Genomic DNA, 27,087 nt, shown 5'->3' with positions numbered 1-27,087 from the left:
TCTCTCTCTCTCTCTCTCCCTCACACACACACACATCCTTTTTGTCACGCCTTATGCCAAATGTCGGAGGTCCCAAAGAAAGTACATCAGATATACATGAGACAGATAGTTTCATACAGGAGACAGATAGTTCATCATACAGGAGACAGATAGTTTCAGTTTACCGCAGGGTTTGTTTAAGGACAGTTAGCGCTTTTCGAACTCTGTGTGTGATAGCCCGAATGCCACCTGTGGAACTTCTTGTTGAAGTAAGAAGCAGGCACTATGAACGACGCTTGGACTTGTCCAGAGAAGAAGAGCGAAAAACAACCATCGTCAAGTGGCAGCAGCGTTGGGAGGCTGCAGATTCCGTGAGGTGGACTCACAGGTTAATACCCGATGTGGGCAAGTGGTATGGTCGCCAGCATGGTGAGGTGGATTTTTACATAACCCAATTGTTGACCGGACATGGATACTTTTGAGCCTACCAGTACCGCTTCAAACTGGACAACACCGCAGAATGCCCTGGATGTCAGACTGTCGAGGAAACCGTGGCAGGTCAGCGAAGTGTACACACACAGTGATCACCAGGCTATCCTGACCACAATATGGAACCACGAACCAAGGGTCATTAGGCGTGAGAGGTGTGCGGTTCGCTGGAAAACCATGACGTTTGATAAGGAATTGTATCAAGTCATGATGGAGACCCAATATAATTTCTCAGGCACTGCGGAGAACAAAGCTCGACAGGTAATGGGCCTGGTGACCAATGCGTGCGACGCGGCTATGATTCGTTCCAATATAGGTAACGGTAGACTTCCGGCTTATTGGTGGAACGATCTTATCGCTGACCACCGTACTCGATGCCATGCAGCGAGGAGGTGATACTAGCGAGCGAGAGGCAGCCCGCTGTTTCAGCAATTCCAGGAGGAATACAAGGATCAGAGGCGAGAACTCCGGCGAGCTATCAAATCGAGTAAGCGACGTTTGCTGGAAAGAGCTTTGTGATGAAGTGAATAAGGACCCGTGGGGAAGACCCTACCGCACAGTAATGAAGAAACTGAAAACCAGCGCTATGAACTCGCCCATGTTCCCGGTGACAATGCAGAGGATCATTACTACTCTGTTTCCTGAACAAAAGGAATTAAGGCAGACAGAGTCGTTGCCCCCATTTTATGTGCCAGCGGTAACGACAGAAGAGCTCAGTGACATCTGCCGAGGCCTCCAGATGGGAAAGGCCACTGGCATAGACGGTATTCCGAATGTAGCACTAAAGGAGGCAATGGAAACCAGATCAGATCTCTTTCTGGATATCTTTAGTTCCTGCTTGCGTCAGAGGTCCTTTCCCTCACCATGGAAAAGGCAACGCCTGGTGCAAAGGAAGGCCATTAGAACCTTCTGCCTTTCGTCCGATTTGCCTGTTGGATACAGCAGGGAAGGCTCTGGAGAAAGTCATTGTAAATAGGCAACAAGATTTCACAGAAGGAGTAGCAGGCCTCTCCAGGAATCAATTAGGCTTCCGGAAAGCGAGATCCACAGTCAATGCTATCACGTTGGTGGTAGAAAAGGCCAGGAATGCTATAGCAGGGAAGAGATGGAGAAAAGGCGCAAAATGCTATTGTGCTATTGTCACGTTGGATGTAAGGAATGCCTTTAACACAGCAAGATGGAGCTGCATCCTGGATGCCCTACTGGCAATGAACGTCCCTGAATACCTCAGGAGAATCATTCATGACTACTTCAAGGCTAGGATCTTGATATGTTCGACAGAGGATGGCTCGAGAAGGTTTAAGGTGACTGGTGGAGTACCCCAGGGCTAGGTGCTGGGACCTCTGATGTGGAATGCGATGTACGACGGAGTCCTTAGGCTTACTCTACCAGAGGGTTCCGAAATAGTGAGCTTTGCTGATGATATCGCGGTGGTCGTCGAAGCAAAGTATAAAGAAGAGCTTATTCTAAAGGCTAACCATTGTGTCGCTTCGGTTCGAGATTGGCTAGAATCTGTAGGGCTGCAACTAGAAGAGAGTAAGACAGAGGCCCTTCTCGTAAGTAGCAGGAAAGTGAGGGAAGCCATAACCTTGAGAGTATATAGAGGGTAGGCAAAAGATCCAGTCCAAGCCTTCCTTGACTTACCTCGGGGTAAGAATCGATGATAGACTCCGTTTCAGAGAGCATATCCAGCGGGTGAGTAACCACCGCACTGTCACGTTTAATGCCCAACATAGACGGACCTAGGAACAGCCGTAGGTTGTTGATATCCTATTTGGTCCCATCCATTCTGCTCTACACAGCTGCGATATGGAAGGATGCATTGGGTACTGAAGCCTACAGAAGACCGATGGTGTCGGTTTATCGTAGGTGTGCGCTAAGATAAGGAGACCATAAGCAAATGGTAACGTCGCTGGAATATGGCATTCAGTGGAAGATGGACGCACAGGCTGTTGTCCAACAGCGAGGCCTGGGTGAATAGGAACCACGGGGAGGTAGATTATTAAATCACCCAGTTTATCACAGGGCATGGTTGCTTCCGAGTCTACCAGTATAGGTTTAAGCTCGATGAGACTGGAGAATGTCCATTGTGCCCAGGAACGGAAGAGAGTGCAGAGCACGCTTCTTCTGTCACCGCTTTCATGAAGAAAGAAGAGACTTCCGACGTGTTTGCGGCTCAGACCCGACAGCAGATAATATTGTCAATATTATGCTGCTTAACAAAGATAATTGGATGGCAGGCCAACGATTTGCTGCACAGGTGATGCAGAAGTTTAGAAATGTGGAGAGAGATAGGCGAACCAGGAGATAGCCTAAAACAATGAGGCGGCACTCAACCATTTCCCTCCATGAAGTAATGCCTAGCGGCGGTCCCGTGGAGGGTGAGAAACAGGTGTAGGGCGGTGGTTTTAGTGGGTAAGAATCCCACACACGGATAGGTACGGGCCTATCCGTGTCTTTTGAAGATTTTCACCGACCCTTGCAAAAAAAATACACACACACACATGAGGCCACTCCAGTTTTTATTTTGTGATTGCAAGCAGTTATAACTGCGAGAAGTCTGTTCTCTTCTTTATCGGTTCTCTGACACATTCTATTGTAACTATGTCTTGTTCTCTAATGTTTATCACTCTTAATGGACCCTCGTATTGCGGTATCTCCATACCTCTGTTAGACCCCAACTTCCCGATTTTGATCTCTCCCATCCTGTCTGTGACGTGTGGATTCTCCCGCACCACCCTCCTGTTTTTTCCCCTTTTACATTCTCTACCGTGCTTTTTCCCTTAATCTTCTTCGCGCAACGGAGTTATTATGTATCTCCTCACACTCCATTGCCGTGTCCTTATAGTCTCGCTGGTGTCCTCGAATGGGATCTCAAACGATGAAAACCCTGTAACTGTCGGTAGCGAATAGTCATAACTGGCCGCTATCAACTTAGGCGAAAATGGTAGTTGATAAGCGAAGATGGTCACTCAACGTGCCATGAAGCCGCTCTATGCCTTCTCTACACTTTGGGTGTCTTGTGTTGAGGTGCCATGATACGTCAAGGTCCTTCATTTCAGTTCGTATCCTGCCGTTGTCAAATTCTCTGCTTCAGTCCAATGCGATGCTCTCCGGAAACTGACTCACGCTATACCCGGCCCCCTGATTTATTTATTTTTTTTTTTGTTATAAAATTTCTTTCTTTATTTTTTTTGTTGGCCAAGACCCATTGGACTCCTATACTGCGTAACCATGATTGGGAGTCAATTTTTTTTTATTTTTGTGGGACCTCCACTCAATGAAAAAGTCAACGCCCTCGGTCGGATTCGAACCGGCATCGCCAATAGAAATTAAATTGGTAAGACTGTGTCATCATGATTGAGCTACGGGCGGCCTTTTTATTATTATTTATATTTTTAAGTATAACTTCGTAACTCAAGGAAAATACAATTAGATGTGAAAAATTAATTTTGTTAGTTCTGGAAATTGCTAGATGCTGCGCCCATGTAGAATGTTTGCGGCTTTAGCGCACTTACTCAGCCTCCATTGACACATTACCAGTCACATGGTGAGAGTGATGGGCTGTGATCTCGAAGAGCTCTACTCTACCCCTCATGTGTGGAGGATAGAGTGGACTCAGGGATCCTCAGGTCGAGAGTGAGAATATTGCACATAATAGTGTAAATGTGATTATTACTTTTGCATTGTAATAATAGTTCAAAATTTTGCTTATTTTATTTATTCCAGTTTAATTATATTAATTATATTTATTATTAGTTTGGTTATGTTATTAGTTATCCATTTGTTTATGTACATATAGATATTTTATTTATTTCTAAGTAAGTATTTTTTCCAATCGATTGTTTTTATTTTTCCAATTTTGGTATGAATGTGATATTTTTTCACTATTACTAATTGATCAAGGTTGTGGAAGATTGTAATATTTATAAATAAAAGTTATTTATTGTAAAAATGTTGTGATGCGATATGAAACGGAAGTAGAGGGTGCCACGGTGGCCAATTATAGCACAAAAGTTTTTATATTGTCAAATATGAGTATAAAATTAGAGGAGAGCTACAATCTCGTAAATAACGGTCCCTTTGAGAGAGTTCCTTTTACCTCATATTCTCCTATTACAGCATTTTAAAAAATCATGGTAGCGTTGACTCAGGTAATGGCAATAAGCCTTTCTGCCACTAGATATAAGAGTGAGCGCATGAACATTATTAATACAATTTTAATAAATTATTTAATTTCAAGAAGTTTCAAGACTAGCACAATTCTTCTTGGTTAATGATAAAAGCTGCTTAGAAAATGTATAACATTAGAAATATATTACAGGTCTGAAACTGCTGATTTGCTGGGTAAAATAACTTTCGAGGATTTTGAAAAAAGACTGAAAAGGTGTGTCAACTTTGGTAAAGACATTTTCAGGTGCCTCAACCATGGCGACCTTTGGAACAACAACATGATGTTCAAATATAATTGGGAAGGAAAGCCGATTGAAATAAGGTAATGAATGAATTTATTGTTATGTATCAATTTAAAAGAATACAATGAGGAGAAGATAGTTGAGGGTGTGGTCAGGGAAAAGCCAAAATAAGTAAATCTTATTTATTAACGTGCTAACGTTTAGGTCAGAATCAAGCCTTCATCAGGGCTAAGTACAAAAGACAAGATAACAACCAATGAATCTAGGGACATGCAGAATGATTAGAAACTAACTAACGTTATAGATACTTCAATAGTATCAATAGACACGAGTAGTTCAAGTATTATAAGAAGATAAAGGCTCTTTGAGAAAAGTAATATTAAAATTAAGTAAGATGAAAATCTGGCGGTCGAGCGTGATTCTGACCAAATCAGCTCCTTGCACATCCATTGTTCCAGTACCAGTACTTCCTCACAAAGTACTGAGCCTCTGATCCTTCTTGGGTTGTGGTGGTACAGATTTTAATTTTTAATTATAAAGAAATTTAAATATAAAGTTATAAAATCCAAAAGGAATAATGACCACAAATTTCTTAAATGTACAATGCCATGATAAACCAGCTCGGATATCGGACTATATGCCTGGGCTCTAACAGGTACGCTAAAAAGTAGAATTGAGTGATGCGAACAGAAAGTCCTCGGTACAATTACAGAAGCGATCTGGGATCAGAGCCTTAATACATGGAGGAGAAGAAGTAACACTGAGCTGCTTGCGGAGACTGGTCAGTCAATATCTCATGATATGAAGGCAAGGAGCTTAAGATGGGTGGGACATGTGGCTCGAAGCAAGCCATTAGGGCGCCTCTAATCAACAATGAATGCTAGTATAGTTGGCATGAGATCACGTGGGAGTCCAAAAACCAGGAACCAGGCGGATAGACAAAATTGTTAAAGATGACAAAGTGCTGCATGCAGCAAACTGGAAAGGAGTAGTACAAGGTAGGCAGAAGTGAAGAAGGCTAGTTCGGGCGACCAAAGTCTGCAGAGCCAACCAAAAAAAAATCCAAAAGAAATTAAGAAATTCGAATATTTTAATTTAATAATAATAATTTATTGTTAAATGTATGGGAAAAATAAATCCCCCCCCCCTGTTTTATATTCCTTTATATATTTTTAAATTATTTGTCCTCACCCTTTATATTTTACTTTTTTAAATTTTACATATTGGTGTTGGTCACTGACCGCACCCCACCATATTCTCCTTATTATATCAATCCACGGTCAATTATTAACTCATTATTAAAAGTATACAATTTTTGTAATGGGTAGGATTATTAAAAGTGTACAATACTTTTGATCATTTGACAAAAAAAAAAAAAAAAAAAAAAAAAGAGAACATTTAGAAAAATAATGATCTTTTTAATTTTAGATTTGTAGACTTCAAGGTTCCTCACTACAACAGTCCATGTTTAGACGTGATCTACTACATATACTCATGCATCAAACCAAACTTGCGTCGCCAAAAGTATAAGAGTCTCATTAAATTGTACCACGAATCCCTGACCAGTTCTCTGGACCGGTTTGATTTCAAAGGGTCCAAGCCCAGTCTGAATGAAATCGAACAAACCATGGAGCGCCTGTCTTTTAGTATATTGGCAATATTCGCTAGTGGCTATGCGATAGACACTTCTAAAACTGATAACCCCATTGACATGAGGAGAGTTTCCGAAACAAAGGGCGAAGAAGGATTCAATATTCGTTTATTCAGTGAAGCGGGAATAAAAGAAAATATTGCAGAGGATCTTAAAATATTTGTGAAAAAGATACAAGAAAAAATTTAATTATGTTTATAAGATTTTTTTTTAAGTACCGTAAATAAATCTTTTTTTTTGCTCTCATCCAATTTTTTAGTGTTTTATTTAATAATAAACATAAATAGATAAGAAAATTTAGCGAGTCCAAAGGTCTAATGTGCATACCTCCTGCCTACCACCTTCCTCAACAGACAATCCTTAAATTTCACATCCGTAACATTACACTTAGTGCAGTGTTAAGACTTGCTACTTTCCCTTCGAACTTTATCAACGCGTTGAGTGCAAATAAAAAAAAATAAATAAATAAATATCGTCTATAACTTACCCTTTGCACTCGGTTGTCCCCTCTAAGAGGACAGTGTAAGTCAAGATAGTTCAAGTGATTATTATTTTACTATTTTTTAACAGTGTTCAAAATAACAACTAAATTTTATAAACGACTAAGTCAATATTTGCTGACCCGGAAATGCTTCGCTCTTGCTATATTTGATGATTTATATAGATTTATTGAATACAATTGATAGTTTAATTTATATTATTCTATTAATTATTAAACTAAACATAAAGTATTATGTTAAACTTATATACATTTTTATTATGATTTGGTAATATATATTGAACCAATTCATGCGATGACATCTTTGTGGACAAAGAATCCTCCATTCCCTTCTGAATATACATATGATGTGTTAAGAGCAGTTATGAATGATTATATGAATTGTATTTTAATCATTGCATGATTATTCGTGTTGTGTTTTATTATTTTTTTTATTTTTGGACATAGGTGTCTGTGGACAGGAGATTGTTTTTGTACAATTTTTATCTTGTGTGGGGACCATAATTACAAATTTGTAATAAAATCAGACACTTAGGACAGTTTTTTTTTTCTCTCCAAAAATATTCCTTTTACGTAATTTCTTACATAACATTATATGTTTTCAATGACTATGGGGGAATTGAATAAGAAAATAATTAAAGAATCAGAGAAGCGGCAGTGAGGTAGATAGAGATTCAGGAGAGACAATTAAATAAGCCCAAAACACAGAAGACCAAGAAGAACGAGAGCACGTGAGGAGGAGGAAATCACCCCCCTTCCAGAATCTAGTGGTAGCGGCCCCGATGCCACAAAGATCCAGCAAGATGCCGGTCTGCAGGGGAAAGAATATGGATACTGACGAAAGCTCTGATGGAGAATGGCTAGGACCACGGAAGATACATATACGAAGAAGGAAAAACAAAATTGCCACCCAGACACTGAAAACGCCAAGAAGAAGCACATAAAGATAAGAAAAAGCTCACCTTTGCTGGTTTCTTAGTAAGTATACAAGCAGTTTCTCTGAACCCACGGAAGACAGCAACTTATGTCACTTTGAGAGGGCTTGCAGAGGGGCGGACTGCTGGAGACATATATAAAGAACAAAAAAAAAAAAAAAACCCCCCCCCCCCCCGTCACCAGATGTTTTAAAACAAATTAAGGAAAAGAGATGGTTAAGGTAACCCAGAGTGGAGCTGACCAGACTGAAAAACTCATTAGCTGGGGGAAAACTTAAGACTGAAGGTGAGGCTGAAGACTGAAGACTGAAGGTGAGGCTGAAGACTGAAGGTGAGGCTGAAGACTGAAGACTGAAGGTGAGGCTGAAGACTGAAGGTGAGGCTGAAGACTGAAGACTGAAGGTGAGGCTGAAGACTGAAGGTGAGGCTGAAGACTGAAGACTGAAGGTGAGGCTGAAGACTGAAGGTGAGGCTGAAGACTGAAGACTGAAGGTGAGGCTGAAGACTGAAGGTGAGGCTGAAGACTGAAGACTGAAGGTGAGGCTCACAATGGCACTCCGACCTCGCCTGGAAGTTAGGGGGGTACCTAATTTCTGGAGCGAGAGCGTCCTAGAGAATTATCTATGGGGTGAGATCCCTATAGACGCGATGCAGATCGAGGGACGAGTGGTGGGGGACGAATTGAGAACTCTCGCCCAAAACGTTGACATCTTGGCGATTCAGGTTTTGGTACTACGTCGTCCCGCGACGTTATGGAACTGAAGCAATTCACAACAGCAGATCAGGCGGCATGTTCTGTCAGGTGGGGCAAAGTTGCATTCGCTCTTGTCTCAGCATACATGCCGCCGCGACAAGCGAATGTAAATATCACTGTAGAGAATAATATAGCAGTTGTGGAGGCTGTCGCGCTAAAGTATACAAGCGTGATCATGATGATGATGTATCAAGCCATTCTCCATAGAAAATCCTAGGACAGCAAAATTTTAAGCTTAGCTTGGAAAGTAGTATTGTTTATTAGCATCATGTTTACCAGCCTGACTAGTTTTTTCTTGCTTGTTTGAAGTCCACTAATAGCAGATGTATTTCTATATTATACTCATAGCAAATTTTCATTGCCTGTCTCAGGGAGAATATCCGGTCAACTCTCGATCTACTGGGCAGGACCCTCTCTGATGTTCTCATCATTACACACTCTTCTATGTAGGAGCACTGCCAGTATTTTATAGGCTGTGCTTAGTAGAGCGATGGTTCTATAATCATCACATATCATCTTGTCTCCTTTCTTGTGTATAGAATATATTGCTGCTCTTGTCCAACCTTTGGGTATTTTTTCTTCCAATTAAATCCATATCTCCTAAATTAAATCATAAATTTCTTCCCACATATCATATTTCATCATCTCTGTATTGATCTCGTCAATACCAGCCAACTTTGGTACTTTATTGATTTAATTGTATTGATTATCCCTTCCTTCTCAGGAGCTTCCACTTCTTCTGCACCATCCTGCGCGTTACCCAGGAGTTCATTTAAATCAAAGCTCTCTTCGTATACTTTCTCAGTGGCTCTTGTGTTTAGCAATTCACTAAAATACTTGCTTCACCTTTCGAGAAGAGACCTTATTTCTAATTTAAATTTTGAAATATGTTTCTTCATTTAAGTCATACATTTCTTTTATAAGAATAATATATGAGTATAAAAGAAATAATACACAAGTGATCCTATAGGGGAAAGTCATGTAATTTTATTTATTTACTGTTTGTGATGACTTATATCAAGGAATTAGGAAAGAACAGTGTTTTCGGCACAATATTCTAGAAGTAACCAAACTGTTAGTTGTTTGTAAATAACTCTGAAATTATGCTTCTGACAGGTAATAAATTTTAAAAACAACTCTTTAAAAGTTGACCGTTTTTTTCAAACATGCTATGATTTTCTTGCGCTCATAGGTTTTCTTAAAATTGAAAAATTGCTTTTGAAAGAAATACAAAATAAAAAATATCAAGTTGCAATAACCAAATTTTTCATTATATTTTAAGAGAAAGAAGAAACATTAACTATAGACTGCATTCAGACCTGGTGTACACAAGGGGAAAGAAAGAATAAACACGTGAGGACAAAACGTAAAACACTAAATTTCCGACTGAGACATTTACCAACCTTCCAATCGCAATTTTTAAAACTGGCAACGAACTCACCACTCTACGTTTCATACGAGACCATGCACACCGACCTACGCATATCGATTGTATCGAACTACGTCCTTATTAACTTACGAATGGTTTTACGATATATTACATGGACATTATAATAAACGTTTGAGACAGATGGCGACATACTTGAGGTAACTCGGCATAGGCTGAAGAGGAGTTGGATGAATGACCTCCTAGTCCGATGAAATAGATTATTTGAAGGTGAGGAGAATGCCCCACTGGGTGCTGTCTCCATCATGCCGACCCATTTGTTGATTGTTCATTTTACTGGTAAAAATAATAAATGTAAAGATAATGAAATAAATGAAATTAAATACTACGTCTATTTAAAAACTATTTATAGATTAATTTAACTTATGGGTGAACACATATCATGTCCCAACATGCAGGCGAGAGACCTCAAAGGTGTCCCAAATTGAATATTACAAGATCCGGGAAGAAAAAAGAAAGTTATACTCACCCCAATTTTTGATTACTTTAATGGAAACTATGTATAATTACTAGTCAAAACTGATGAGTCTGCCAAGTATAGGTAGTGGGCATAAAAAATGGCGGCTGTTTTAAAACCTTTATTTTTCATTCGGAGCTCTATATCTTAAAAAACTACCAACACCAGAAAACCTAAGAGTACATTATTGAAAGAAGAGTAAATTTGCTGAAATATTAGCCCTAGTAGAGCTATTTACGTTGATTGGTTCTCGAGATATAGCCTTTTAAAAAATAACATTTTATAAAAATGTACTGAAATATCAGTAGTTAGTTAATTTATTATGAGAAATCTATATCTCAGGAACTATGCGACTATAAGTGCTATAAAGTAGTTTATAACCTTTACCTTCGTAAGAGTAGTAGTTTTTTATTTGCTAAAATAAATTGATAGATAGTTATTTGGACATTTTTTTTTTAATTATTTATTTATTGTAATTTACAACTGTACAAAATAATACAATAGGTAAATATGTAGTATGTTTCATATACACTTGAAAATCTTGGGAAGGAACCACCCATTGGTGGTACTTCAAACATTAATTTAAACTAGAAGGTCTCGTGGCCATCTTCTTTTCAGACGCCTCGGAGGATTATCAGGGATTGTTAAGGATGAAAGATTAAGAATTAATGGGTTAGGATGGTTAAGGAGTTTGGAATAAAAAGACGCATATCTGGTTTGGGTCAATTCTGCAATGAATGGGATGTTAAGGTCTTTATGAATGAGTTTATTTGTGACGTAATAAGGAGCATCAAGGATTTTACGTAGGATTTTGGATTGTAACGATTGGATGCGGGAAGAATTTGATGGTTTGGTGGAGCCCCAGAGCTCAATTCCATATGTCTAAATAGGTCTGATTATTGTAGTGTATACTAATTTTTTGTATTGAATGGGAAGTTTAGAGCGTTTGTCAAGTAAGTGTTGTAGCAATCGGAATCTACGAGCAGTTTCTTGTCGTTTCAGTCTTGTGTGTGGATTCCAAGTAAGTCTCTTACAAAAAACTAAGTTAGAAATAAAATTACGGTCGTAAAAAGGCAAAGGGTTTTGAGTCCTCCAAAAGACGATAAAAATGCGGAACTAAGGGAAAATATTATTAGCCATTTTTCGGTTCCTTTTTTGCCCACACAACCCGTGTAAAAACAAGATGTATAAAGATAAGGTTACTACTTTAAAAAAAAGAAGATAAAATAAATATATTAACGGATGCACTTCTCGCGGTAGTGTATACCGTTTTAGCATTTACGAATGATAAAGTTACTGATGATGAAATAAAAAATATGCTAAGACACAGAACCCAAGATTTATCCATAGCAATATTAGCATAATAATAAACAAATAATATGGACATTAAGTTTGATTTATTAAAAACTTTATTTCAGAAACAATTGATGTGCAGACGTCTGAAAGCACTCAAATTGAAGCTAGAAAAATTTACAATAAAATAGTTATGAATGTTTATCTTTGTAGAAATAGTAGTTTTTATGATGTTTGGCAAAAAAAACTCACAAAATTTTAATTCCTAGTTGTTCCTATAAAATGTTGGATTTTTGAAAAATATATCTCTTGTATATCTATATATGTCTGCCAACACAAAATAAAGGAAATTTAACTTACTATAAAGTAGTTTAAGACACTTATCTTCATAGGGTAGTTTTTATTTATAACATATGAATATAAATTTGGCAAATGAAAATTTGTCTGAACAACTATAAATTAATTTATTTTAGCAAATTTCATGATAAGTACTACTCCTACGAAAATAAACGTCATAAACTACTTTATACCTCGTAAACTAGCTTGAATTTGAGTACTAATAGATACTAAAATTGCTAGTGATAGTTGTAAAGATATAGAGCTCCGGAAAAAATATTGTTATTTTTAACGTTTTGAAACAGCCGCCATTTTTTATTACCCCTTTCTATACTTGCCAGACTAATCAATTTTGACCGGAAATTTTGCCTAGTTTTCAATTAAGTAATCAAAAATTGGGGTGAAACAACTGCCTTTTTTCTCCTCTTGGGCTCTTGTACTATAACCATAAAACTATAACAAGAGAGATTTTAAAAATACATTTAATGTCTCATCATACAGTGGAGAAATGAATTTCCCCAAAAAGAGTATGAAACAATATGAAAGTATAAATAAAAATATTCATAAAGGCCTGTAATCCAGGTGGGAGGCCTCATTAATGTGATCATTGTTTGTAAACATGTATAATAGTGTATCATAATCATTATCATCTGGTAAACTTAATCAGTATTGCCATAAAAAAGTAGGAGTACATAAACAAAAATTCTTATAATTGAGGAGGATAAAAGAATAAAGGGAAAATAAACAATATACTGTTATAAAGACTTTATTTATGAGAAACGAAGTACAAAAATTAAATTTCTCAGCTTCTAATAAAACCACATACAATGGAGAGAAAAAAACTGCGTAATGATTTCAGAGATCAATGCTTGAAAAAACTATGTGAGGTTTAAATAAAAGCTATAAATAAAAATAATTAATACAATAACTTATGCATTATTAAGTTAATTGATGAAGGTCCGTTGTCGCCTCTTCATGGAAATTTAGTGTGATCACAACCTTCATTGTCGTTGACGTCTTTACAAAATATTATGAATCTAACAACACTTTGTGAGTACAATATTTATGTGTATTACTATTTAATCTTCATCATAATCAACCATTCTTTTTGTAAAAAGGTTTATTTAAAAATTTTTTCGTAAAAAAAATTATATTTTATACATTGATTGGTATATATTTTTGGATTTATTTTTTAAATTATTGTATTACGTAGACTTTTTTAATAATCATTTTGTATTTATTGATTTGTATATAACAGTATAATGCATTCTTTTTTTTAAAGTTTAGAAATAATTAAAATTTTTTTAAATTATTTTTGATTATATATTTGTTCAGTGTATATAATTTGTATATAATTTCAAAATATGTTTCTATATAATGATTTTTATAAATAAAATTATGACTCTTAGTAATTGTATGTAGTTTTCAATTTTTACCTTAATTATCTAGTTATTACTAGTTATAAATATAATCATTTCACTTTTTCTCAGTAAAAATATATATTGGTTATAATTTGAAATTTACAAAAAAAAAATATTAGATTTATTTTTTATTAATATACTTGTTTGAGAGTGGTTTAGTTTCTTTAAAACAATTTTGATCCTTTTTCTCTCAACTTTATTCTTTTTAAACTTCCAACGTTTCGACCACTTAGGTCATTTTCAAGGATTCCTACAAACAGCTCCTTTTAATTACTTTTATAACAATTTCCTTCACTTACATACTGATTTTTTTTGGTCTTACCTTATTTTGTTTTCATTGTTTCCTTTACAATTCTTTAAATGCCGGGTAATTGCCTTTGTCCCATCTTTAAATAAACTATCATTAAAATAATATCACAATAACATTATACAATTTTTTGTCTTTTTTTAATAAAAAATATAGATTCCTACTTACAAATTCTTCTATAAAATTCCTTCCCAAATTTAAAACTTTTACTAACCACTTTTCTTACTACTATTTTCATTTGCAAACTCCAAACAGAACCTACCTTCAACAGGTTAGGACTCTGTTATCATCTCATCACATAACATAATTTTTTCTTTAAATATTAATTTACATTTTCAATTTAATTTAATTAACATTTATTCTTAATTTTTCGGCTTACACCATAAACATTTTTTAATACATTAAATTCTATAATTAGCTTATTCCTATTTTATGTATATTTCATTCACATATAAATTTATCCCCCCTTTTTCTTTAATTTATTTTTTAATTCATTTATTTCTCTATTCACACTTTTATTATTGCATTTTTATTCCATTCATATACTTGTACTATTTTAGGATTTGAACATTTTTTTTTTTTTTTTTTTAATTTTCCATCTTTTTTGTATACAATTATTACAAATTTATTCTGCTTAAAATTTCTGAATAGTGGTGGTTCAGTCCTTTGGAATCTGATTTGGAATTGACAGTATAATTTATATTTTCTGAGATATAAATCGATTCTAATATCTTCCTTCTAAAATTATTATTCTCTTTATGAATGATTTGGACATTTTCAAAATCAAATTTGTGTTTATTTTGAACATGTTGAACCAATGCTGTTTTCTTGGGTTCCTTTTCCCTATTCTTTATATCATTTTCATGTTGATACATTCTTTCTTTTATGTATTGTTTTGTTTCACCTATATATATGGCTGGACAATTAATGCATGGAATTTTATACACTAATCCCGATTGATATTTATTGTCTATTGGGTCTTTTGTTCTGCTATAAAAATTTTTTAATTTATTATTTGGTTTGAAACTCAATGATATGTCTTCCATATCATAATCTTTAAAGGACGGACCTTTTTATTCCTTCTGATAAACCTTTTATATAGTTACAACTATAGAATTGCTTATTTGCTTTTATCACATTTTTATTTTTGTCAATTTCTTTTATTCTGGATTTTTTGATATTTATTTCCCATATTTTCCTTATTAATTTTTTAGGATAAAAGTTTTAGAATAATAATAAAGTTGAGAGAAAAAGGATCAAAATTGTTTTAAAGAAAAAAAAAATATTTCATTTGAATTTCAAAATTAAATCACATTTTTATGAGTTTGCATTATTTATTCTAAACTGAACTTTCTCAAGAGCCGAAAACGGCGGGCGGTACGGAAAGAGGTAAGCAGGCTGTGTGCTAGTGCGTCATAGTATACGGCACTATAATCAAGGATGAATTCCTCTTAATTGATTTACATCAGATTTTTAACATATTTTTTTCTAAAACAAAAAAAATGAATATACAAATGTAAAAAAAAAGAAAATAAAGTGGCACCAGGCACCCCGTTATTACACAATCCGGTAGTAATTTTACAAAATAATAGATCCCACATGTTTTAAAATTAAAGAAGACCCAGTAACCAAAAAAATATTAAATTTATTTGTAAAAAAAATTATCAATATTATATTAATTACATCAATAAATTACTTTCGCATTGTTTATTTTTCATAGACGTACCTAATTTTCCCCCAAGTTCAGAGGACAACCATACGCGCACACACACACACACACACACACATACTGGTTAATAGAATGTATTGGAAAAGCTTGTTTCAAAATTAAATTTTAAAAACCAAAAAATGTACAAGATAAAAATCAGAATATTGAAACTCGAAAATTGATGAAAAAAAAACATTCCAGAGGCCAATGCATAATTTAATTTTTCTTTTGGATACTTATATTTAGATAGCGAGTCTACTTTTATTTTTTATAAAATTGATAATTTGTTTTAAATTTAATTTAAAATACTTTGTTGGCATATACTACTAAATCATAAACTAATTAATTACATCCTCAGATATTATGAAAACAATTTTCTACTTGTCAATTTCCTTGTACGTTCTGTAACGCAAGAAAATTTGCAAAAAACTCACGTTTAGATATATATTTTCATAAATCAAAATGTTTGTCCAAACAGCTTGAAATTAAGATTTTGTGAATTTATTTTGTTCAGTAACATAAAAAGTCCTACTCCTACAAATATAAACGTCATAAAATACTTTATAGTACATTAAATTAGCTTAAATTTGAGTACTTATAGAAATCTGTACATTAAATGATTTTTGAAACATAGTTTTCTCAAAATAAATTCACTAACTATTGATTTTTCAGTGCTTATGACGTTTATCGCTGTAGAAGCAAATTTCAGGTTAATTGTGAAAATAAATGCTCAAAACATAAATTTCTAGGAGTTTGCTTAAAATTATTGATTTATAGAATAATATATCTTAGGTACCATTATACGCTTAAACGTCTTCCAGCATTCAAATTAAAGGTAGTTAATGATTTAAACCTAAGAAATCCATTGAAGTCTGGTCATTGTTAGGATACATTCAGGCATTAATGAAATAATTAACAATTGAAACTATCACTTTTCATCTAAAAGAAAAAAAAATCGTTATATATAGAATATAAAGTAAGGGAGTGAATAGTGAACGTGCCAAATTTGGCGTTGACAGAAATACGTATGAGGTCTCCTAAGGTATAAAAAAAAAAAAAAAAAAACCAATGCTTGCAAAATGTCATCTCTGTGTATGTACAGCCTAGCTCAAAAACAAAAATCCGTATATTTAAGTGGGTAATGATCCGTGAAGGAAAAAAAAAAATGGGAGATAGGTGACACTTATAACGAGTATATTGTATGTCGATGTGTGACATGTCACAATCTCACATGAGGGAATGATACACACACAAAAACCAAAAAGGCAATACTGCCTGGCCGAACCAGCCCTAATAAAATCTCAAGGGAGTGACGGTCCCTTTTGAAATATTTACTCAAACCAGGAAGTGGAGACTCGAGATAGTTAAATCACTATTTAAAAAGAGTCTGAAATCGGAAAACGGTATAAAAGAAGTCATGATAATACCAATATAAATGATATGTTTAACGGGATACAAAGCAGGAAATGAACATCGCTTAGTATCAAGGGTGTATTCAGGATCAAAACTGAGAGGGGGGGGGCATTGTCGTTTAGGTTGTGACATTTCAGAACGGAAAAAACGAATGAAACCAAAATTTTAAGAAAACTATGTATATAATTTAAGTATGTAAGTTAAATGTACTATAAAATAGTTTATGAAATTAATCAAAATCATTAATTAGTGAATTTATTATGAGAAATCGATTTCTCAAAAAACATTCGACTTACAAATGTCTATTAACACTCACATTAAAACTAATTTAATGTAATATAAATTATTTTATGACCTTTATGATCCTAGGAGTATTGGTTTTTATGATATTCGACAAAATGAATTAATAAATTGATAATTTCTAGTTATTTGTATGAAATTTTGCCAAATATCATAAAAACTACTACCCCTACGAAGATAAACATTAGAAACTACGTTATAGTACACAGATTTAGCTTTAATCTTCGTGCTAATAGACATCTGTACGTATTACTTTATTGGGATGTATTTTTCCATAAATCAAAATGTTTGCCCAAACAGCTAGAAATAAATTTATTTTAGCAAATATCATGAAAAATGCAATTCCTGCGAAGATAAACGCACTTATTAATAGCACGTTAAACCATCTTAAGTGCTAACACATTAATTATAATTAAAAGCTTTTCATTTAGAAGTGTTTTTGAATTTATATGTCAAGATTGTCTGATAATAATATAAATAACACTTCAATTTGGAATGGAAACGCTACCATGGGGTCTTCTGAAACCTTGAAATATCTGATAACTGCTATTGATAGAAATTACGTTGATTATACTTATGCTGTATAGATATCTTTATCTTTAAGTAATTTTAAAATCAACAATGAAAAATATTGAATTATTTAAATAAATTAAATTGAATTTAGAGGTACTAACTAGCACAAACTAATGTGGAATCCACAGACTAAATTTAAAAGACCTTACCCATCCATAAAATTCTCCACGAAGATTGAAACAGCAGCGGCCCAGAGACCTCTTTTAAATATCTATTTTGGAGTTCTAGCAATGTTTAGATTCCATTCGAGCCCTCACTCATCCTTCACTTGCTATTAATACCAGTGCCTTGGTTGAGAGAGAAGTACTGGGATCTTCCGGAGTCCTGGCCTTTCCTCCGCCAGTGGGGTTCCTCAGGCTGAATGTAAATATTGTGAATAGAAATGATTGAGTATAATATTTTATTTTACTCTAATTATTTATGTTTTCTAGTTTTATTTTATATTCTCTTCTATTTCTAATTTTGTTAACATTTAATTTATATAATTGTAAATATGCTGTGAATGGCAGTGGCCCAGAGACTTTTTATAAATAATTATATTGGAGGTCCCCTCCCAAGTTCTGAGCTTCTTCTGCTAACGCCCTGGCTCAGCATCCACTTTCGATACCACTTACGCGATTGAGAGTGAAGCGCCGGGATCTTTTGGAGTCCTGCTTTTCCTTCATAGGTGTAGTGCCAACCTCGGTTCGGAGTTCTTTCGGCCGCATGTAAATATCGTAGGAATAAATGTATTTAAGCTGTTGTTATACTTAAAGTTTAATTTTGTTTTATTTATATTCTTTTTATAATTTAATTTATATAATCGTAAATCTATTAGCTCTATTACTAATGTCTGTTATACACGAAATGTAATGCTACTCAATAACATAAAAAAAAATAAAAGTAGTACCAGAGGACAACAATAATTTTTAATATTTGTAGACAGCTATGATTCTAGATTATTTAAATTTTATAATTTTTACCTCCTTATGACCAAATGTAGAGAAGTTTTGTATACAAGGAAGAAAAACAAAATTATAACCTTAGATTCGAAAAATTTCAATTGTATTTTATGTTTTATATATTTCATAAAATAAATTTAGCTATGTGTATTCATATTTGTATTTTTATTTTCCTCGTTATAGATAGTATTATTATTTATATTTATATATAGAAAACCTTGTATTCATTAAGAAACGAAATTTCTCCTGTAGGTAACTAACCTATCCTTACCAGTCTTAATTCTGTTCCGCTGCAGGTTCCGCTGCAGTTTCGAGCCTGCTAAGATGACGCTTCTAATAATTTTTTGTTTCAATATATTGTTTAAGTACATTGTTATCAGTAAGTACTGATATAAGCAACAATACTAGTCATACTCGAATGGAAATTTAAAAAAAAAAAAAAAAAAAAAAACATTATCAAGCAATAAAAGGAAACCAGAAAACAATATTCAAGTGGATTGGGGGCCCCTGCGTGACCAGATGACGAAGTAGTTGATAAAGTGGCTGTATTAGTACTGCATGTAAACCGTAGACACTAATTTGTCTCACAACAATTATTATTAAATTATATCAGATAGAAATCTGGCATAAAAATATTGAGACAACCAAACCAAAAATATATTTTCTCATTTCATTCGAAAACCGTGGTCCACACAAACAAACATAGGGAAATACATCATTATCATCAAGACTTTAGACGAGTCTTGGACTTTGCAATAACTACTTGCACAAAATAGGCATAATTAAAACTTTTCAATGTGAAAATTGTATTGATAACGAAGCCTTTAAACATTAGGAATTTTACTTGAATGTAAAAAAAAACAAAAAAAAAACGAGAAATATTGTTTCTCTACAGATCTATATACAAATCAAAATATTATATATGATTTCTTAAATAAAAAAAAATCTTAAAGAAAACATTTTTATTCAATTCATAAGTCCGACGTTTCGGCCAATTCAAGAACAATCTTAATATAATTTTAGAACTACATCATTTAAAAAACTACCCCATGCAGTCTATTCTGCCCAGGTCATTTCTACCAGTCGTCAAATTACCTTAATTAGTCAATTTTTCACACTCGATTAAAAATTAAAATTATTTATCACAGTCAACAGTGAAATTTATCACAAAATGTGTGTGATTAACTAAGAGATTAGGTAAATTGCTCTACAGTGACTGCATAGAATATTGTTAATTAATTTATAGCTGTATAGATTAAACCAATGTCACCATCACAGGGAAAAGGAAAAAAATAATGCGGGGGAGGGAGGGTGGGGTAAGACGGTACAAGACGAAGAAGGTACTTGATTCAGATTAATAGAAGGTAAAATAAAATTCTAAAAGTAATAATTATACAAAATAAATAATAAAAATTGTAAAAGAAAGACAAGAGTTCAAGTAAATAAAGAAATAAATATATTGAAATGTGATAGGTCAATCTAATCAGTTCTCTCTTGGACTCCATACAGTCAGGAGCGCGGTCTCCCTTTGGCGAGAAACAATACACCTCTTGCTTGCCACATTTCGGCTCGGGTGGACTGTCGTCAACAGCTAAGCCTTCTTATCTATTTACTTCTATAATTTCTATTTTCTTTAAATACTTGATGCTTGTATAATTATTATTAACTAGAATACAGATTTAATTAATCTAAATTAGTATATATACATATTATATATAGTATATATACTCTAGTACTTACGCAACATTGCTTTCAAATATTATTTTTCATTGTTATTTATATATTTATTTTAGCTTATTTATAACTGATATGTAATGGGAGGTACCAGCTGTAATTTTTAGCGCTAAGTAATTTCTTTTTTCGGCATGCTAAAGAAACCGCCGGGCCTAGGCAGAAACCCGGTCGGCAAAACATCTAAAGTAATGTACGGAGATATATAGATAAAAGAGGGTATGCACCCCTGGGGACGGTTGACCGCGTAGGCAGAGATAAACAAATAAACAGCCCTTATCTTACACGTGAGCACTCTAAAAACCTCGGGGAAAATACATAAAGAAGAAAGCCGACTTAATATAAACATGAAAGGTAGGAAAAAGACCGAATTTCGCCGAAGGTCATTGCATCTTCTCACCCCCTCTGAGTATAGAAAAACCAATCAGAACAGAAATGAAAAGAAGGAGTCAGAAAAGAGAGGGGAGAAAATAAGCAAAAAGGCAGAAGGAAAGGAGTTGGGTGCAGTCTGAGAGTTGGAGACTGTCTGGGACAGAAGGACAGTTGGGCACAATCTGACAGTTGGACACAGTCTAGGAGAGATGGACACTTGAAGAGAGTCTGAGGGAAGATCAGGGGAAGACCAGAGGAGGAAGTCACCCCTCGAAGGGATTCAGCAACGGCCGCCGGGAGGCTGTGGAGCATAGCGAATATGGACACTCTGCCGCGACATCTGCCAAGCCGAACGACGTACTAAAACAAGTAAGACCTTTTCCGTTGTAATTTGAATGGCAATAATCGAATTAATAAATTAGAGTCAGTATAACTATCAAAAATCACAACTGGTACTTCTCAATTCATAATATAATAATTAAAGTATAAGGAAACAAGGCTACCATGCTCATAATAGTATTCTTGGTAATGTATATATGATTGCAAATATAAAATATGTAACAAAGACTTGACTGTAAAATTAATAATCCCTGCATGCCACCTCATATGTAATAGCATAGTAAATTGGTGAACACGATACTGTTGAAAAGGAAGTCCAATGATTAATTATAGATATTCATATCTAGCATACCATGGCTAGGGGGTCCAGTCGTGTCTAGTGTTTGAATTAAATATCGCGCATACCTTTTCAGTTAGAGATACATGATACAAATACATAAATATATAATATAAATACATAGAATATAACTACAAATACATTATATAAATACATTAATATATAAATAAATTTCAATATAATACGTGTATGGGGAACCCCTAGTCGGATTTAGAAACCCCGAAGCCCCGTACACGGCATAACATAAGCAACACATGAATGTTAAAACAGTGAAAAAAATTGAGAGATGGCCTTTATTAATAAAAACCGACAGAAAAACTACTATCTTACACTGACTTTGGTGGACAGTTCCTAGTTCAAATAACACCGCATAATACTCTCTACCATAGTAAGGGTGTTATCCGATAATGATTTTCAATATATTGAGATAGAGGAAATAAAAAAAAATAAACTCCAGTAATTAAAGATATAATTAGAATAAAATCTAAACATAACGGAAATGAAATATTAATACATAATTATTTAATAACTTTTCCTACCCCACAATCTCCAGTAACTTTACAAATTGGGTATGAAATTATTAGAGTGCAGCCCTATAATCCAAACCCATTAAGATGTTTTAATTGCCTTGGATTCAATCACCCTACGGTACAATGTAGGAAGGAGTCGGTCTGATTTTAATAAGTACACGTATCATTGTTTAACAACGATTTTATTACACAATAAGCACTAAACAATGTACGATATATAAATTGAAAATAAACACTACCCGGAGAATCGTCATAACTGTAGCTGTTTGATTGTTCTGTTATACTATCACATCTATAAGTGAACTATTGTCCAGTTTTCTTTATTTTAACAATAGGTGCAGCCACTACCACGGTGTAACTGTTAGAGTAATGACAGTATTCACAGTCATGGCAGTTTAATGACTATTGGGTCCGACTCGATAGCTTATAGTACAAGTAATGTCAGTGGACTAGTGGGGTTAAAGTTGTTTAGGGGGGTTAATGGGCAGGGGAACAGGAGAACTAGAGAGGGAGATGGGTGCGGGTGTCTCCCCCACCCCCCACTCTTTGCAGATGAATCAGGCCAGAGTGCCCTACTCACTGTCTGAGGGTTCCCAGTTCTCCCTATTCCTGCTAACGCCTATTGTCACCTCCTGGGTGCCCTCTAGGGAGACTGAAGGGACTCGCAAACGACAGAGGCGGGTGTCCCTCATACCTGTCAATAAAACAGGCATGACGGGCCCTTTAAACACCCATGCTAGGCGTAGGGAACTCGAGCTGAGGCTGAATGGTAGAGGGTGTATAAAAATATCTTATATATATAAGCACCTGGCGCACCCCATTGTATCTAATTCCCGCTGCAGGGATAGGGGGTAGTACCTGCAGTCCCTTTAAGAACCCCCATACTCGTGGGAACAAAATGAACGAGAACAATATCTTATTTATCCTTTTCCAGAAGAGGAGGACTCGACTTCCTCAGACATTTTGGACCTGGCACGACTGATAGGGACCGGAACTTGGCGGGACCCAGACCATCCAGGAGAGCTAAAAGGAGGCTTAGGGTCAGTTCTCTGGATACAGAAGGTCAACAGGGCACCTCCACCTATGGTGTAAGGAACGGAACCCTTCGGGACCTGGAACGACCAAGAGAGCTGATATGATGCGAGGGGGGAGGCTCCAGGACACACTCAACAGAGATTGATAGGAACTGGAATTCCACAGGACCGGGACCCTCCACTGAGAAGAGGATAAGGTCCTCCCCAGGGAATTCAGCGTCTACGGCAAAGAGACCTAGGAGAGGTGTATCAATGAGACCAATGTACTCAACGCTGCGGGATGCAGCAGGGTTGCCATAATTCTTGACGCCTATCCTTCCGTTCAGCTCACTCGTGAGCAGAGTGATAAGGTGCAGACACGCCTGATCAGGATCATGAACGAACAGACACAAGGGGGTGCACACCTCGAGTTTAGTAATTTTATTTATCATCTCGGAGGGTACATCGTGATTTGCGACAACCAAGCTGGTAGGGACTGCCTGTCGACAGTCATCAGAGATGTCACCATTGTCAACGTTGATGAGCTCCAGAGGACCACCAGGGAGGGAATTTTCTTCCCTGGTGAGCGAGTTGAGGCAGACATTCTCCTTCCAAGAATTGGCTAGCAAAATTCTAGGATGCCCGATGTTGGAAGATGGTCGCTGGTCGGCATTAAGGAAGAGGAGGCAGGCTTTTACGGGGTTTTTAAGAATACGGAAGGCAGCCTATGCTTTTTGGAAGGTAGAGGCATCCCGATGAATTACAATTTCAAGAAGGCATTTGTGAAGGTTCATACTAGGAGGAGATCTCCACCAAGGGAAAAGCGAGGGGCTTATGAACCCATGGATGTGTTGGGACGCTCAATATCGCTGTGCTAATAGGAGGCAAATTCCCGGGAACTATCTCAGGACTGCTTCAAACATCGGTAGGTATGAATGGATGGTGCTAGGAATATGGTCTGAGCATCAATCCTCAAAAGGTCAGTCTTTTTTGTCATCACTAATAGACGCAACATTTCAATCAGGTCGCCGTACCTTAACGGTGAACGATTGGGATTCTGCAACATCTTGGCGTTACTCTGGATAGTAAATTGAAGTGACAACTCCATATTGAAAGGACCAGTATGAAGGCACTGAGGTGTCTCTGGGAATGTAAAAGAGCCGTAGGCAAATCCTGGGTCCTCAAACCAAAAGTTATATATTGGTTGTACATGGCAGCAGTAAGACCAATTGTTCTATATGCTGCCATTGAATGGTGGTACAAGACTACGACCAAGAAATCCTTGGCTCGGGAAACTTCAGAGACTCATGATGACAGGTGCCATAAGCACTACTCCTTCTGTAGCAATGGAGATTCTTCTGAACATTAAACCTCTACATATAGAGATTGAAGCTCAAGCCCTTAGCTCTGCATATAGGCTTATGAAACTAGGAACGAACTACCATTCCTTAACGTATGAGTTAAGTTATAGGAAAACATGTGTTCCAGGCTGAGGTATTTGCAATAAATGTCTGTGCCCAAAATTTAATAAAAGAAGGCATGAGGGAAAGGCTAATTACGTTCTACACGGACAGTAAGGCAGCCATCTATGCGCTGGATAACTATGTAACCCGCTCCAAATTGGTGGAGGAGTGTAAGGCTAACCTGTACTCTGTCTCCTTGGCCAACAAGATGCGGGTGAAATGGCCTGGTAATAAAGGCATTAAAGGGAATGAGCGAGCGGACTACCTATCAAGGAAAGGATCTGAGTATGTTCCTCGCACACCTGACCCCATATGTGGAATTAGTCTCAGCCATGCGAAGAGGCTGAGACTAATTCCATATCAAAAAGATTGTTAAGAGCAAGGCTGGGTTACTGTGAAGAAATACAGAGGAAAAATGTTCCTCAAAGAACCCAGTCCGAAAAGAAGTAACTGTCTTCTTAATAAGGATAGGAGTATCTTAAGATGGGTGACAGGTCTATACACGGAACACTGCCAGCTAAATAAGCACCTCTACAAAATGAGACTGATAGAGTCACCTATCTGCTGGTTCTGCAGGAAGGATGAAGAGACTGCTTACCACACCATTTGCAGATGGGATGTAGTGGCAAAAACACGATTCCTCATCTTTGGTAAGGATCGTATCTTGGATCCCAAACGTTGCGAGACAGTGGATCCTTATACAGTGTCCAGATTTGCAAAGGCAATTGGCCTGTTTTGAGAAGAGGAGGGACGGCGTACAATAAATAGGCCCTCTGTGGCCGCGGTGCTTTTTAGCCGAAAAAAAAAATGTCAGTGGACTAACATTTGCGTTCACTGCCACGGTTAATTATCACATGTATGCCTCTTGACAGTCTACTGTCGTAACTTATCAATCTACCAAATGTAATGACGATAGGTGGGAAAGAATCATTCTTATGTTGTTTTTTTTGTTTCAATTATTTATGATCTTGAAATTAATTCGGTTGAAAGATTTTATTCACCTCACAACAGTTATGGTGTTGGACAGTAACTCCATGATAAAATCGTTTCAGCCTCACCCTCTAAATATGATTCTACCCTCAAAGCCCAAAAATTATATTCCCATACCCCAAAAAGAAATATGCCATGGGCTTTGGGGCTCTAGATCTAGCTACTCCTATGTCATAAAATTCAATATCTAAGGGAAAAAAAATCTTATTAGTACGACACTGCTCATACCTATATATACATATAGAATCTATTTTAGTCGAAATATCCGAATACCTACAATTATTTGCTAAGGTGAAAAATACCTGACAATCGAGTAATATCCGCAAATCGATAGCACGGCAAAAAAGTAAACGCAAGGAAAAAAGTGCACTGTTACAATCTGGAATGGTAACCTGTTTACTTGACTATCCTATCCATTTTCCACTCAGTTCCTAAAATCAATATCCTAAAGTCTTTATTTTGTTTACCTATTTATAGAATTTTTTGCTGGGTTTATCGCCCTCTAATATTTTTGTGTTATGATCTCTTGTGAGATTGTGAAGTGCCATACATCAATCTTGTACTGTCTCATCATTAATTTTAAAATCACCTTGCATAGGGATCGTGAATCTTTTTTTTTAATCGAAAGAGAATCAATAACAACTGAATTCAGAATGTATTAACCAGTTATATTTCTTTATATTATATTTTCCTAATTTAGGCCCTCTTTAAATACTGCTCTATTTAAGCTGCGGATTTCCTTCTAATATTTTTTATGTTATATCTCCTCTTTAGAAATTATGACATGTCGTACATGGATCAACATGCTCGCTATAAGTGGCTGTTTGAAAGGTAAGATAAGCAAGGTGACCACGGAAGACGAGGGAGGCTAATTTCACACCGTTTTCCAATTTTAGGCCCTTTTTGAGTATTGTTCGATTTAAATATCTTGAGTCTTCTCCTCCTGTTTTAGGTAAGTGTTTCACAAGTGATATAGAAAAAAAGGGTTTTAGCTTGAAAGGGGTTTTAGTTGGGTGGGTCGGCCGGGAAGGATTTGTGTTTAATATTTTTTGAATTATGATCTCAGCTTGTGAGATTTTGACATGTCGTAAATCACGTACATTGTTTTCGATTTTAGGCGCTTTTTGATATTACTTGATTAAACTATCTAAAATCTTCTTTTCTTGTTTTTCCCGAGACAGTAACTTTTTTGGAGATATCGACTGACTGAAAGTGCTACTTTACAGGAATGATTTTGGTTAAACTCGCTATTTCAATGTAGAATTAAATGGTCTTAATATCAGCTAGGTTTTATCCCCATTGAAATAGACTGCCAGGGCTTAAATAACGAGTTTTTAAAAATATATTCTTTGCATGAACCTTTTTTTTAATTAAAAAAATAAACAGTTCTCATT

The 27,087-nt window shown here is 35.6% G+C and overlaps 1 protein-coding gene across 2 annotated transcripts in view; it reads left to right on the top strand.

The window, feature by feature from the left end:
* The window catches only part of LOC112211838 (uncharacterized), a 157,986-nt gene that overhangs the window by 40,471 nt on the left and 90,428 nt on the right, over positions 1 to 27,087 (top strand). The gene's annotated exons all lie outside the window — the stretch shown is intronic.

This window comes from Halyomorpha halys, unplaced genomic scaffold (assembly GCF_000696795.3).
Source record: "Halyomorpha halys isolate HHAL.00 unplaced genomic scaffold, Hhal_1.1 Scaffold786.1, whole genome shotgun sequence".
NCBI classification, from domain to species: domain Eukaryota; kingdom Metazoa; phylum Arthropoda; class Insecta; order Hemiptera; family Pentatomidae; genus Halyomorpha; species Halyomorpha halys.
The sequence above is the reverse complement of the archived record's forward strand: the minus strand, read 5'-3'. Positions and strand labels throughout refer to the sequence as shown.